This window comes from Chlorocebus sabaeus, chromosome 20 (assembly GCF_047675955.1).
Source record: "Chlorocebus sabaeus isolate Y175 chromosome 20, mChlSab1.0.hap1, whole genome shotgun sequence".
Lineage (NCBI taxonomy): Eukaryota > Metazoa > Chordata > Mammalia > Primates > Cercopithecidae > Chlorocebus > Chlorocebus sabaeus.
In genome coordinates, this window is record NC_132923.1 from 132,816,209 (window position 1) to 132,829,519 (window position 13,311).

General features: G+C 53.3%; 1 long non-coding RNA gene across 1 annotated transcript in view; it reads right to left on the reverse strand.

The window, feature by feature from the left end:
• Positions 1–445: 445 nt before the first annotated feature.
• LOC140709403 (uncharacterized) overlaps positions 446–13,311 on the reverse strand; it is a 39,773-nt gene continuing 26,907 nt past the window's right edge. Inside the window, exon 3 of the long non-coding RNA XR_012089899.1 lies at positions 446–2,944. This is a non-coding gene — a long non-coding RNA (uncharacterized lncRNA). The remainder of the gene's footprint in view (positions 2,945–13,311) is intronic.

The following is a 13,311-nucleotide window of genomic DNA, read 5'->3' on the forward strand; positions in this document are numbered from 1 at the left end:
AAGAAAATCATAAGGAAAAAATATTCACTCATCATTAAGCAGAAGTGGATCATCTTAAGATCTTTTTTGGGTTGTTTTGTTTCGTTTTGTTTTGTTTTTTGAGACTGGGTTTTCTTTGAGACTGCACTCCCAGGCAGTGGCGCAATCAGGGCTCACTGCAGCCTCAACCTCCCTGGGCTCAGCTCCTCCCACCTCAGCTTCCCGAGTAACTGGGACTACAGGCACACACCCTGCTAATTTTTTGTAGAGATGGAGTTTCACTGCATTGCTAAAGCTCAAACTCTTGGGCTCAAGCAATTCACCCACCTTGGCCTCCCAAAGTGCTAAGATTACAAGTGTGAGCCACTGAAACTGAACTCAGCCAGAAAAGATCTTCATCATTGTGGTCTTCACATTGAGGAACCTGAGGAGGAGGAAGAGAAAGAGGAGGGGTTGGTCTTGCTGTCTCAGGAGTGGCAGAGGCAGAGGAAAATCCACGTATAAATGGACCCAGCCAGTTCAAACCCACGTCGTTCAGGGTTCAACGAGAGGTGTATTTAATGAATTGATCTTTAACTATTTAGAATTAATGGGTTTCTGTCCTTTTTTAAAAAAAAAAATCTTGTATCCTGTTTTGTGCCTTTATCTTGTTAAAATTGTGATAATACGACTCGCTATATCAGAGAGTTAACTTGCAGATTAAACATGTTATTCCATGTAATGCATTTTAAACCAGGTCTAGAATCCTGAAACTCTGCTCAGCGCTAACTTTGTTGTTTTCCCTTTTTTTTTTTTTTTTTTTTTTTTTTGAGACAGAGTCTTGCTCTGTCACCCACGCTGGAGTGCAGTGGCACAATCTCTGCTTACTGCAACCTCTGCCTCCCAGGTTCCAGCGATTCTCCTGCCTCAGCCTCCCAAGCAGCTGGGATTACAGGCATGCACCACCATGCCCAGCTAACTTTTGTATTGTTAGTAGAGATGAGGTTTCACCATGTTGGCCAGGCTGGTCTTGAACTCCTGACCTCAAGTGACCCACCTGCCTCAGCCTCCCAAAGTGCTGGGATTACAGGTACGAGCCATGATGCCCAGCCTGTTTTTCCATTTTTAATAGACCGTGAGTCTCAGACACTCGAGGTGACCAGGGCACCTCTGCTGGGGTCCCGCAGGCCCTGCCTGGCTCTCCTCCCTCTCCTCTCAGCACCAGGGGACTCCCCTCGCTGCAGAAGGCGCACAAGGGCTGGGGAGGGAAGAGAAAGTGACACTCTCTAAGACAAATCCCCCTCCTGGAGGAAGCTAGAGTGAGGTCCTTCCAAAGTTGGATGAGTGAGCATGGCCCAAGCCAGAGGAGAGAATCCAGAGAGAGTGGAGATCTCGACAAAAGAGACACACAGCAAGCAGCACAAAATCCACTGCAGAGCTGCTCAGCGTGACAGACGGCTGCAGCCAGAGCCCTCAGATGGGAGTGATGAAGGAGCAGCCAGCTCCGTGTGGAGAGAGGCTTCCAGAAGGATTGCTCTGCTTTGCTGGTTGGACATCAGCCCGCCTTGAGGTCTCTGGGCATGTGGGTGGCCCAGAAACAAGTGGCCAGCGGTCACTCATTGACATCCCAGGGTCACCCAAGGTGGGCCCTGGAGTCCGGTATCAGTCACTCCTCCAGCAGGGATTGTGACCTCAGGACTCTGCTGCTGAGGGTAACTCAATCATTGCCGGGAGCGCCGGCCCCCACGCGGCTGTCGATCTAAGTGAAACTCTGGGTTTTCGTAACACGGGCCGTTCCAGGATGCCTCTCTTCCCAGCTTTATCACCTCTGCCATCCAGTCGCTTTTGAAAGAAAAAAAAATAAGCCAAAGGGGATAATAAGTAACAATTTCTAAAACAGGGTCTTGTTTCTGGTGGTTTACTTGGGAGAAGAGTAACAGATTTGACAAACCCTCCCTGGCAGGTTGTGGACTAGACCCGTATCCAGGGTTGGAAGGAATGAGGGTCACCAGACCCTGACCTCAATAGGCCCAGGGCTTACCCAAACCCTGCTCCCAGGAGTCAGATCACCTGGGAGCTCCTGCGTCCCCACCGCCCCTGCTGAACCACCCAGCCAGGGAGAGGCCCAGGAATCTCCATTCTAAAGTGTGGCCGGTCACTCTGATGCATGGCTCAGTCCACTGGCCCTGCCTGGCCCCACCACAGCCTCCTCCAGGTCATCCGCACAGAGCAGCCCCAGGGAACGAGGCCACCCCTACTTCTTGTTTAGAGTTCTGGCCCATAACCCGCAGCAGCATTGTCCGAAGTGGGTCCCGATGTGCCTTCTGTGGGAGAGGGTTCTATTGTCCGGTAAGTCTGAGAGTGAACGCTGGCTGACGCCCTGGCTTGCAGGCAGCATGAGCTCCCATTGCTTCGGAAGGTTCATCTCCAAAAATACACAGAGACAACATTCTCAACCCTGAGCTACTGAAATCCCATCCGTCTTTCTCTGAAGATTAAAAACAGGAAGGCAATCAATGAATCTTTTTGTACACCCTATGGCAAATATTAACTACTGTGCACTTGTTTTATGAGAAACTGCAATAATCTTTTGGGTCCTAGCTAGGCCCCAGCTCCCTGACCTGCAAAACAGGGCTCACTTCATGTAAGAGATGAAAAATCGGCAATGGTTAGGCTCAGAGAAGTCCAAGTCACTTGTTCGGGGCCACACAGTTGAGATTTGAACTCGGCCCAGCCACATCTAAAACCCAAGCTTCTGCCCCCATGCCTGGGTGTTTCCCAAAGATGAAAAACACCAACTGAAAGGGAGGGTCAGGACCCAAGAGAAAAGTGCCACGAGTGATAAGAAGCAGGGACGAGGAGGAGACAAAACTGGCTCCTAGAGGTAAGGCTTCAGACGTGGTTCCAAGCCCACTGGCAGATCACATGGAGACAGATGAACGGGTGGGTGGGTCTCCCTATCAGAAAGAAGGCAACACATGTGTTCCTGAAAAGAAAATTCTGTAGCAGTTGACCCGGGAATGCTGTGTGATAAAATGGGAATATCATTCTCAATACCGTTTTCATGGAGAAATACGGCAGGAGGACACCCTGCACGCAGCTGTTTTTCACAAAGGCCTCAGCAGAAGTCAGTGGCACAGCAGGAAACTGCCTCAGTGAGGAGCCCTCTTTGCACATGCATGGTCCTATGGTCTAGATATGCGGACTTCTTCCTCCAGAGGTAGACTTCAGGGTGCCCAGAGACGTGGACGGACTGCGTATCCTGCAAATAATCATCTGTCTTTCAAAAGCAGTCATTGGGCTTTTGGTAGAAGCCAGAGAGCAGAGACACCACTGTGGCTGGTGATGCATGGGTGTTGTTGCTGAGGTTGACAACCGGGGGTACAGGCAAGAAATTTAATCAAAATTCCTGCTGGGATTAAATGTCTCCATACCTCCAGAGAGACACTACAGGAAACCAACTGTTTATGAACAGGGGTAGTTTGGGCTCCGTTTCAAAAGGTAAACAATTGTCTGATCACAACCCTCAAATTCTACACAGCAGAGCTTGGCCAGAATTCCCGGGCATGGAAACGCCATTTGCCAACTGCAGCCATGGAGAAGCACCTGGCGCCACCTGGTCCGTCTGATTTTCGCCACAGGGAGTCCCCACACACCCTTCAGATATAACAGCTTAGAAATGAACTTCCTACAACTGAATAAATCAACTTTCCTTATAGAGTTATTGTTGTTCATTTAAAAATCATTAGATTCTCACTTTGCTTAAATTTTAAAAATCCAACAGGATCAGAGAAGGATTATTTTCTCTCTTTTTTACTCCTCTATTCTCGGGAAAGAAGTAAAATGTGCTAATGATTTTATTCTGGCTTAATAAATAAAAATAACAAATATTATACCTTTAAGAAAACAAAGATGTTGGTTCAAATATTATTGCCACTTCAACACATTATGAAGACACCTTATCAGAATTACAGCTCACTTTTAAGATGCAAGTGACCTTTTCCAGACACAGGAGACTCTCTAGAGTCCAGGATCTTGGAAGATGGCTTCATTAGCGGTGACGTTTCCAAGCACAGCTTTCTTTATTGCGGCGTTAGGGGAGGTTTGTCGGCATCCTTCACCAGAAGTTAGACAGGGCTACAGTTTCCAAGCTAAGCCTGAGAAACTCAACACTAACAACAGAGAGAACACATGGGCAACAATATCATAGCAAACAGAAACAGGGATAGAGAATGTTCCCTCCAGTCACACACTGACAGCAATCGGATAAGAGGCTCTCACGCCATCACCTGCCCCCAGCTCTGGCAGGGCAGTCAGATGCTGGGGAGAACTGCCAGGCCTCTCTTCATGTCATCCAGGGTAAGGGGTACTAGTCATGTGACCTCCACTTTGCAGGCACAGGGGAGTCACTGGAGCTAGAAACAGGGACAGGTCCAGCTTGGGCATGTGAGTGGCTGTCCAAGGTGATGCCCAGTGACCCCACCTCCTGGTATTCACACCTTTGCACAGTTCCTTCCCCATGGCATTGGGACTGGTCTGTGTGACCATCTGACAAAAGGATGACGTCACCTCTAAGATCAGGTTATAAAAAGACTGTGGTTTCCTTCTTTGTTCTATCTCTGTCACTCTCCTCTTCTTTTTCTCTCTCTCTCTCTGTCTTATCCTCTTTTTATGTCTCTGTCTCCCTCTTACCTCCCTATTTCTGTCTCTCCCTCTTCTTTCTCTTTCTCTTCCTTTTTCTCTCTTTTTCTGTCTCTCTCTGTCTCTCTCACTTCTCTTTTCTCTCTCTCTGTCTCTGTATCTGTCTCTATCTCTTGCTTCCCTTTTTCTGTCTCTCTCTGTCTCTGTCTCCTCTCTCTCACTTCCCTTTTTCTCTTTGTCTCTCTCTGTCTCTCACTTCCTTCCTTTCTCTGTCTCTGTCTCTCTCTACTTCCCTTTTTCTCTTTGTCTCTCTCTCTCACTTCCCTTTTTTCTCTCTCTCTGTCTCTGTCTCTCTGTCTGTCTTCCCTTTTTCTGTCTTTCTCTGTCTCTGTCTCTGTCTCTCTCACTTCCCTTTTTCTGTCTGTCTCTGCCTCTCTGTCTCTTTCTGTCTCTCCGTCTCTGTCTCTCTCTCTCTCTGTCTCACTACCCTTTTCCTGTCTCTCAGCCCTTTTCCTGTCTCTCTCCCCACCCCTTTCTCTCCTCACTCTCAAATTATGGGGACAGAAAGCAGCCATGCTGTGCAGCAGCCTTCCAGAGAGGCCATCAGGCGAGGAGCTGCATCCTGGACCCAGTCAACAGCAAGGGAGTGGGCCTGGAAGCAGCCCCTCTGGCCCCAGTCGAACTTTCAGACGAAGCAGCCTTGGCTGACAGCTTGATGGCAACCTTGTGAGAAACGCTGAGGCAGAACCCCCAGCTAAGTCCTTCCTAGATTCTAAACGCTCAGAAACCATGAGAGACCATCAATGTCTGTTGCTCTAAACTGGGTAACTTGTGAACAGCCGTAGATAATGAGAGCATCAGGGACCCAGGCGGAGCCAGGCAGGGCCCTTCTTGAGGATGACGAGGAAGCTGCAGGGAAGCATCAGGCCACAGCAAGAGAGGTCAGGCAAAGGCCCACAGAGCCAGGAGAGGGACTGTCCAGGAAAGAGAGTCCTGAGGCCATCGCCTGGACCCATGAGTCCACCTCCGCCTGGAGGGCCACCCCCAGAGCCCTTCAGGAACTCCCAGGGACACTCATTAATTACACCCTCCTTTCCAATTCCATTTCGAAGTGGGTGTCTTGCAAGTGGGCAAGCCCTGGCTGAATCACTGGGTCTGTGAAACTCTGCCCAGGACCCACACCCTGCCCAGGGACCAGAGGTGGTCCCAGAGTCGGCACAGATGGGGCAGCCCTGTAGCCCAAGACCCTCTCTTTGGCCCCAGCAGGAGCTGGAGGAAGTATAGACTTTCCCATGAGCTCCTGGCCCAGGGGCTGTGGTGTTGTGGGCTCTAGGGGGGCCCTGCCTCCAGCCTCCCGTCACTGCAGAAAACAGGAGAAATTGCAGTTGGCAGGCCAGGTGCGGGGGCTCATGCCTGTAATCCCAGCACTTTCGGAGGCTGAGGCGGGCAGATCACGAGGTCAGAAGATCAAGACCATCCTGGCTAACACGATGAAACCCCGGTCTCTACTAAAAATACAAAAAAAAAAAAAAAATAGCTGGGGGTGGTGGCGGGCACCTGTAGTCCCAGCTACTCAGGAGGCTGAGGCAGGAGAATGGCATGAACCCAGGTGGTGGAGCTTGCAGTGAGCAGACATTGCGCCACTGCACTCCAGCCTGGGTGACAGAGCAAGACTCCGTCTCAAAAAGAAGAAAAAAAAACAACTGCAGATGGCAGCAGATGACCCATCAGCACAGGGCTCCGGGGCTCTCCCTTCAGAGGAGCTGCTCCAACAAGGTAGGAAAAAATGATGGGATGCCTGGGACTTTCCGTTGCATTTCCACACGGTCCACTTGGCCACAGCACAGGAGACACAGCTCCTGGCTATGGGCATGGCCCTCACCCCTGCATTGCCCCCTCCGGGGGATGCAAACAGCCCCAGCTGGGCTGGGGAGGTGAGGCCTCCGCCCTGCCTTCTGCATCCCCCTCCCTCATGCCCAGCCTGAACTCCTCTTGCTCTTCCTCTGAAATGGTCTCCTGTTGCTGTAACCCAAACCCTATTGAAAAGGACTGCCACTCAGCAGTCACCCTGCCTGTTCGTGTACAGCAGGTCTCTCTGTAATGTGAATCATTCACGCCTATTCAAATGTTTGATTCTACAAATACATTGCAGAGGGAAACGTGCTCCCCTCTCTCCTCTATCGTGGTGTATGGAAGCTCTTCTGGGACCTGTCTCCTGGGGTCCTGGCTGGCAGGGGATGTGTCTGTCTACCCTGCAGACACACAGGGAGGAACCTGTGTTGCTCCCGACCAACCTTTCGCCACGCACAGAGTGCCTTGTGTCCAAAACAGAGAAGGATGCCCGGCGGAAACTAAGGACAGCAGCGTGGGCAGCAACTGAGGTTCTAGTCTCCATTCTGGCACTTGTTAGCTGTGGGACTTGGAGTGGCTGATTTAGCCCCTCTGCGCCTGGGTTTCTGTCCCTTGGAAAGGAAGGAGGCTGCTGCTCTAGCTCCCGCAGACTGCTGTGTGTTCAGTGGCAGAGCCCACTGTGAATGCTCCAAAGTGAACAAGTGAGCCAGCACCCAGTGCCTGCTATGAGCCCACTGCTCCCAACCTGTGCAGTGCCAGTGGCCTGAGACAGGAACCCCGGTGCCGTTCCTATTTCCCTGAGGGGCTGGCAGTGCACAGGCTCCCAAGACACAAGGTCATGCAGCCTGGGCTCTGCGTCTGGTGGCTTCAGGGCAGAGCATGAGCCCCAGACACTGGCCCCTTGGCCCCAGACATTTAGGGCATAGGAGCAGCCCATCCCACCTGCACCCCATCTTCAGCCTCAACACACCCTTGTTCTTCAGGCTTTGCTGGGAAAGCCTCCTCCTCCTTCTGAAGAGACCCCCTCACCTCCCTTTTCCTTTTGAAGGTAAGTGGAAGATTCCAGAACATCGTGTACTGCCTTGCTACCTCCCTATCTTGATTAGTAGCTGGATATGGGGCAGCCAGAGAGTGTGGGGTTCAGGAAAGCAGAACTCAGTGGCTAGCACTGTGGAAGACGAGGGAAGTGAGCTGGCACAGAAGACGGGGCAGGCACGGGGCAGATAAGACCTAAGGCAGAGGGGGCAGGGAGGGACGTGGAACATTCCAGGCACACGGAGCAGGCAGGCCCCATTGGAGCAAGGATTTCATTTGGGAGGAGCAAGAGGTTAAACAGCGAAGTCTGTGTGGGACCAATGCACAAGGTGCTTGGCTGCTCATCCGAGGGCTCGGAGCCTCTGCTGCCCGCCCTCAGGAGCCTGCTGTGATTCCGTGTCCCCCGAGACACTCAGAGCGTGGAGTCCCAGTGACTTCAGATGACAGTCTCCTGAGGGATTGAAGTGGAGATAGACCAGCCTCACTCCCAGCTTTGCACAGATGAGGAAACTGAGGCCCGGAGAGGGGAACAACCCACACCCAGGCTCAGCCCAGGTGCAAGGTAATTCCGCAGCCTGGCTCCAGCCTCCTGGCCTGGCCTGCCCTCAACAGAGTTGCTAGTATCTGCTGATGGAAGGATCAGTAGAATAGCAGATGTTTGTAATTATAAACTTCTTAAGACTTTTTTTTTTTTTTTTTTTGAGATGGAGTCTTGCTGTGTCACCCAGGCTGGAGTGTGGAGTGCAGTGGAGCCATCTCGGCTCGCTGCAGCTTCACCCTCTGAGATTTAAACAATTCTCATACCTCAGCCTCCTGAGTAGCTGGGATTACAGGGGTGTGTCACTGTGCCTGGCTACATTTTTTGTACTTTTAGTAGGGATGGAGTTTTGCATGCTGGGCAGGCTAGTCTTGAACTCCTGGCCTTGAGTGATCCGCCCACCTCGGCTTCCCAAAGACTTTTTCTTGTAGAGATAGGGTCTCACTCCGTCACCCAGGCTGGTCTCAAACTCCTGGGCACAAGCCATCCTCCTGCCTCGGCCTCCCAAAGTGCTGGGATTGCAGGCGTGAGCCACCATGCCTGCCAGAATTTTTTTTTTTAATGGACCATAACAAACTTCAGTGTTGTTTCATTCCTTAATGCGGCAACTTCGAAACACAAAGGAACTCTTTTTTTGTTTTTGTTTTTGTTTTAGACAGAGTCTTGCTCTGTCACCCAGGTTGCAGTGCAGTGGCATAATCTCAGCTCACTGCAACCTCTGCCTCCCAGGTTCAAGCGATTCTCCTGCCTCAGCCTCCCAAGTAGCTGGGACTATGGACATGTGCCATCATGCCCAGATAATTTTTGTATTTTTGATAGAGACGTGGTTTCACCCTATTGGTCAGGCTGGTCTCGAACTCCTGGTCTCAAGTGATCCACCCACCTCAGGCTCCCAAAGTGCTGGGATTACAGGCATGAGCCACTGTGCCCGGCTGAGACACAAAGGAAAGCTCTAATACAGTTTCCGATTGCTGCTGCAACAAATGACTGGAAATTCGGCATCTTAAAACAACATGAAAGTATTGCCTTGTAGCTCTGGAGGTCAGAAGTCTGAAACAGGGCCCCCTTGCCTATAAGCAGCTGTGCTCCTTCTGTGGGTTCTCGGGGGATCTGTTCCTTGCCGTTTGCAGCTTCCAGCAGCCGCTCTCATCCCTCAGTTCTTCCCTTCCTCCGTCCTCAGTCAGGCCGGCACAGCATTTCTCTCACCTCTTCTCCTGCCTCCTCTTGCCCATGTGAGGACTTTTGTGATGACTCTGGGCCGCGCAGTTAATCCAGGGCCACCTCCCCATTTTCAGGTCAGCTCACGAGCAACCCAAATTCCATCTGCAACCTTAGTCCCCCTCTGCCCTGCCAGGTGACATATCCACTGGCTCTGGGGATTCGGACGTAGACAACTTTGGGGGCCATTACCCTGCCCACCACAGTAACACGTCTCGGCCTAGGAGGAATTTTTGGTTTCAGCTGTGTCCCCTTGCACCTACCACAGTGATCACACAGAGTGACCCTGCTGGATCGGATGAGAAGTGGCATGGTCAGAGAGGCCAGGGCTGGCCGTGCTCCAAGGGAACTGGTCCCTGTTGTGGAAAAGGAAGCTGTGCCCCAGTGCCCATGGCCTGGCCTGGAGTCTGGAGGCACTGGTCCCCACAGCCGACTCCTCACACCCAGCAGCGAGCTCGAGGCCACAGAGCAGTTGCCTCTAAGGCGTCATCTTTCCCCACCCTGCCCCCAAGGGCACCCGTTCCTCACGCAGCACAACCTGGAACTATCTACTGCACAAGGAGGCCCCGACATCCCCCGGGCACACATCCTGGGGGCTGCGTACATGACATGGCTGAGGACCAGCTTTCTGCTGAGCGAGTCATGTCCTGAGTAACTCCAGGGGGTGCTGCTGTCATCTACATGGATGGTACCCCCAAAGTTGTGCAGTGCTCCACCTGGGCAACCACCCATGGCAGCCCTGAAGATTAGAGTGAGGAGCAGAAAGGAGTGGGGCATTCTCCACCATGGGATTCAGGATGAAATATGAAGGCTACTCCCTGTATTTTCTTGACAGTGGCACACCCATTGTCTAACCTGCCGTATCCTCCTTATCCTCAAGAAAATCCACCTACTTCTGGGTCAGTACCTGAGTGTTCCCTGAGTGCCAAAGTTAGAAAATCCAATCATGCTCATACCAGCTGAGACAGGAAACTCCCATGCCCACCTTACAGCTGAGCTGAACTGTGGGGGTGGGGGAGATAGTAAATAGTTTACCCACAGCCATGTGGCTAATAAGCTGACTCAGGCTGCCAGGAGAACAAGCTGCTCTGCCCCCAGTGTGTTGTGTGGGCCTGGCAGAGGTGCTGTACCCATCAGAGTGCCCACTGGCAGCCCTGGGGGAGGCACCTGACCCATCAGAGTGCCCACTGGCTCTAGGGTTCTCAATGCCCACAGGTCAGGGCCAGCCACAGGCAAAGCCACACTGGGGAGGCTGCTTTCTCCCAGCAGCCGGAGGGCAGCAGCCAGGCTGGAGGAGTGGTGGATCTGAAAGCAGCTGGCTTCTGTGCAGTTTTGGCTCTAGGACGAGCAAGGAGGGGCGCTGCTTCCATCACCCAGAGCACTGCTGCTGCCGAGGCTCAGAAGTGAGATTTTTCACAAAGAGTCCTACAGAGGGGGAAGAGCAAGCACCTGCAATTTGCCCTGAAACATGGGCTTCTAGCAGAAGCTCATCCATGGGGGCTGCAGCTCTGCTCCAGCAGAGCCATCCCGTCCATGCCCTGGGGTGTGGGAACTGCTGGTGCCAGCAAAGCCCAGGAGAGAAGACAGAGACAGAAACCTGGGCCTGGGCAGGTGCACTGCTGACACTGGGACATGTGGGCATCTCCATGAATGCCCAGCACAACAGCCCTTTCCCACAGCCTCGTATGTCAACCCCATGGCAGCATTTAGGGTGCCCTGGGCAGGTGTCACTGTTGCTTGTGATACAAAAAGCAAATTGTCCCAGGACATCACGTGTCTCCTCTCCCTTTTCCAGCCCCTCCTGGTCCCTCAAAGCCTCATCTCACTCAGCCTGGCTGCCCCCCACCACCCATCCAAACAGCCTCCCTGCCACCAGCCCAGACCCCAGGTGGTGCTGCCACAGCTTCCCTCTCCCTTGCAACGTGAACGCCCCGAGAAGCACACAGGCCGGACCTCCAGGGCAGCTACACTGCAAAAGTTCTTGAACACAAAAGCCCACGTTCACCAAAGTGTTACATAAAAACCTATAGACACTTTTGGAACGATGCTTTGCCCACGCTCCAGGTGAAGCAGCCTCTGCGCCAGCCCTCCTGGAATCCGCGCTCAAAGGCTGAGCTTTGCACATCATCCTGGAAAACTTTAGGGCCCAGGTGGGAGGACAGTATCAGGGAACGGATGGATTTTGTCTATTTGACGCTCCACATAGTAACATTTTGTTATCTAGGCCATGGAGACTGGGAACGATGCCAGCGAAGGCCCAGGGGAGGTGCCCTGCCAGTGACAGTCCGACGAGCCCCCTGCATTCCCACCCCCGTCCTGGGCCTCCTTCCTCCGCACTCAGCTCATGGATATCGAAAGCTTTCTCTGTTCACTGCCACCCTGAGCCACACAGCAATGCTCTGTCACTCCTGACACGTGACTCTCGGAAGGTGCTGCCTCCCCGGCCAGCAGCTGGAGGTCTTCAAGCCAGTCATGAGGGCGTGTGGAGTCTGCAGCCACTGCTGCCTGGGGCAACTGGGGCTTGTGCTGATTTGACCAAATCTCCCAGGCACCTCCAGGACCCACGGAATCTGCCAACTACACCAATGAAGAAACTGCCCCAGTGAACGGCGCTTCACACAGCCTCTCGTCACTAAAGGCCACAGGGCGCCTCCTGTGTGCCCAGCCCTCTTCTGTGCCCAGTGCGTGCTCAGCGGTCCCTATGTGACTGTCCTTGGGGAGGACAAGACATGAAAATGCACAACAAACCCTGAGCTGTAAGCGACTGAGCACTTACCCCCGATGTGTTCAAGCCCCGGCAAAGCCAGAGAACCTCGTGGCCCGAGGGTGAGTCTCCTACGCCTCTGGCACCTGCTCGTGGAAAGCAGTTAGTGATCGAGGGAAAGGGATTGGAATCAGGGGCCCTAGAGCACCTGTGCCTGGGCCCGGCACTCAATGATCCTGGAGGTGGCCTTGGTCTGTTCACCCCCAGAGCAGCCTGCAGAGGGTCCGGCCCCTCCACACAGGAAACATCTAAGCAGGGCTCTGGCTGTTTCAGGACCCTGCCCCACAGAGCCGGCCCCGAGAGCAGCCCTCAACCTACCCCAGCACTCCAAGACATGGGAAGAGGGAGGCTGGGACTCAGTTAGGGAGGCCTGTGCATTTGCCGGGAAGGCTGTGGCCAGCAGGGAGGGCACTGTGGGCTGCTGAGCAGGGGAGAAGCTGTTTGGGACTGTTTATGGCCCCTCAAATTTGTATGTTGAAATCCTAACCTCTAAAGCGATGGTAACAGGAGGTGTGCACTTTGGGAATCATAGGTCATCAGGGTAGAGCCTCACGAACGGAATTAGGGCCCTTATAAAGGGGGTCCCCGGAGTGCGGCCTCTCCCTCTTTCCACCAAGTGAGGACGCAGCAAGAAGGCTGTACCAGAAAGGGTCCTCACCAGAACCTGGCCGGGGGCACCCTGGTCTCAGAGCAGCCGGAGCCAGCAGAGGCAGAGCCCGTACACACTGCTCCCCAGAGGAGACCAGAGGGCCATGGGTGAAAGAAGGGATCACAAAGAAAACACGGATCCGTGCCCTTCCTTCCCTTTCATCTCAAAACTGCAAACGTCTTCAGGCCTGAAGATCAAAGCTCCTACCTGTGGGCAACTCCAGGCCCACCCAGTCGGCAGTGTGGCCCCACTCCTCTCTGTGACGTGTCCTTCTGGGCAGCTCTGGCTTCACCCAGGACCACAGGGCAAGGCAGATTCAAGAGCACTTGGTTGATTCATGGGGGTCACAGACGCCGCTGTGCCTCAGCAACCCAGGGCCCTGTGCCCAGGAGCCTCCCGGGAACCGCTGGGGGTTGGGCGCGGTGGCTCATGTCTATAATCCCAGCACTTTGGGAGGCCAAGGCGGGTGGATCACCTGAGGTCAGGAGTTCGAGACCAGCCTGGCCAACATGGTGAAACCCTGTGTCTACTAAAAATACAAAAATTAGCCGGGCATGACGGTGCGTGCCTGTAATCCCAGCTCCTGGGAGGTTCAGGCAGGAGAATCACTTGAACCCGGGAGGCGGAGGCTACAGTGAGCTGATGGTGCCACTGCAC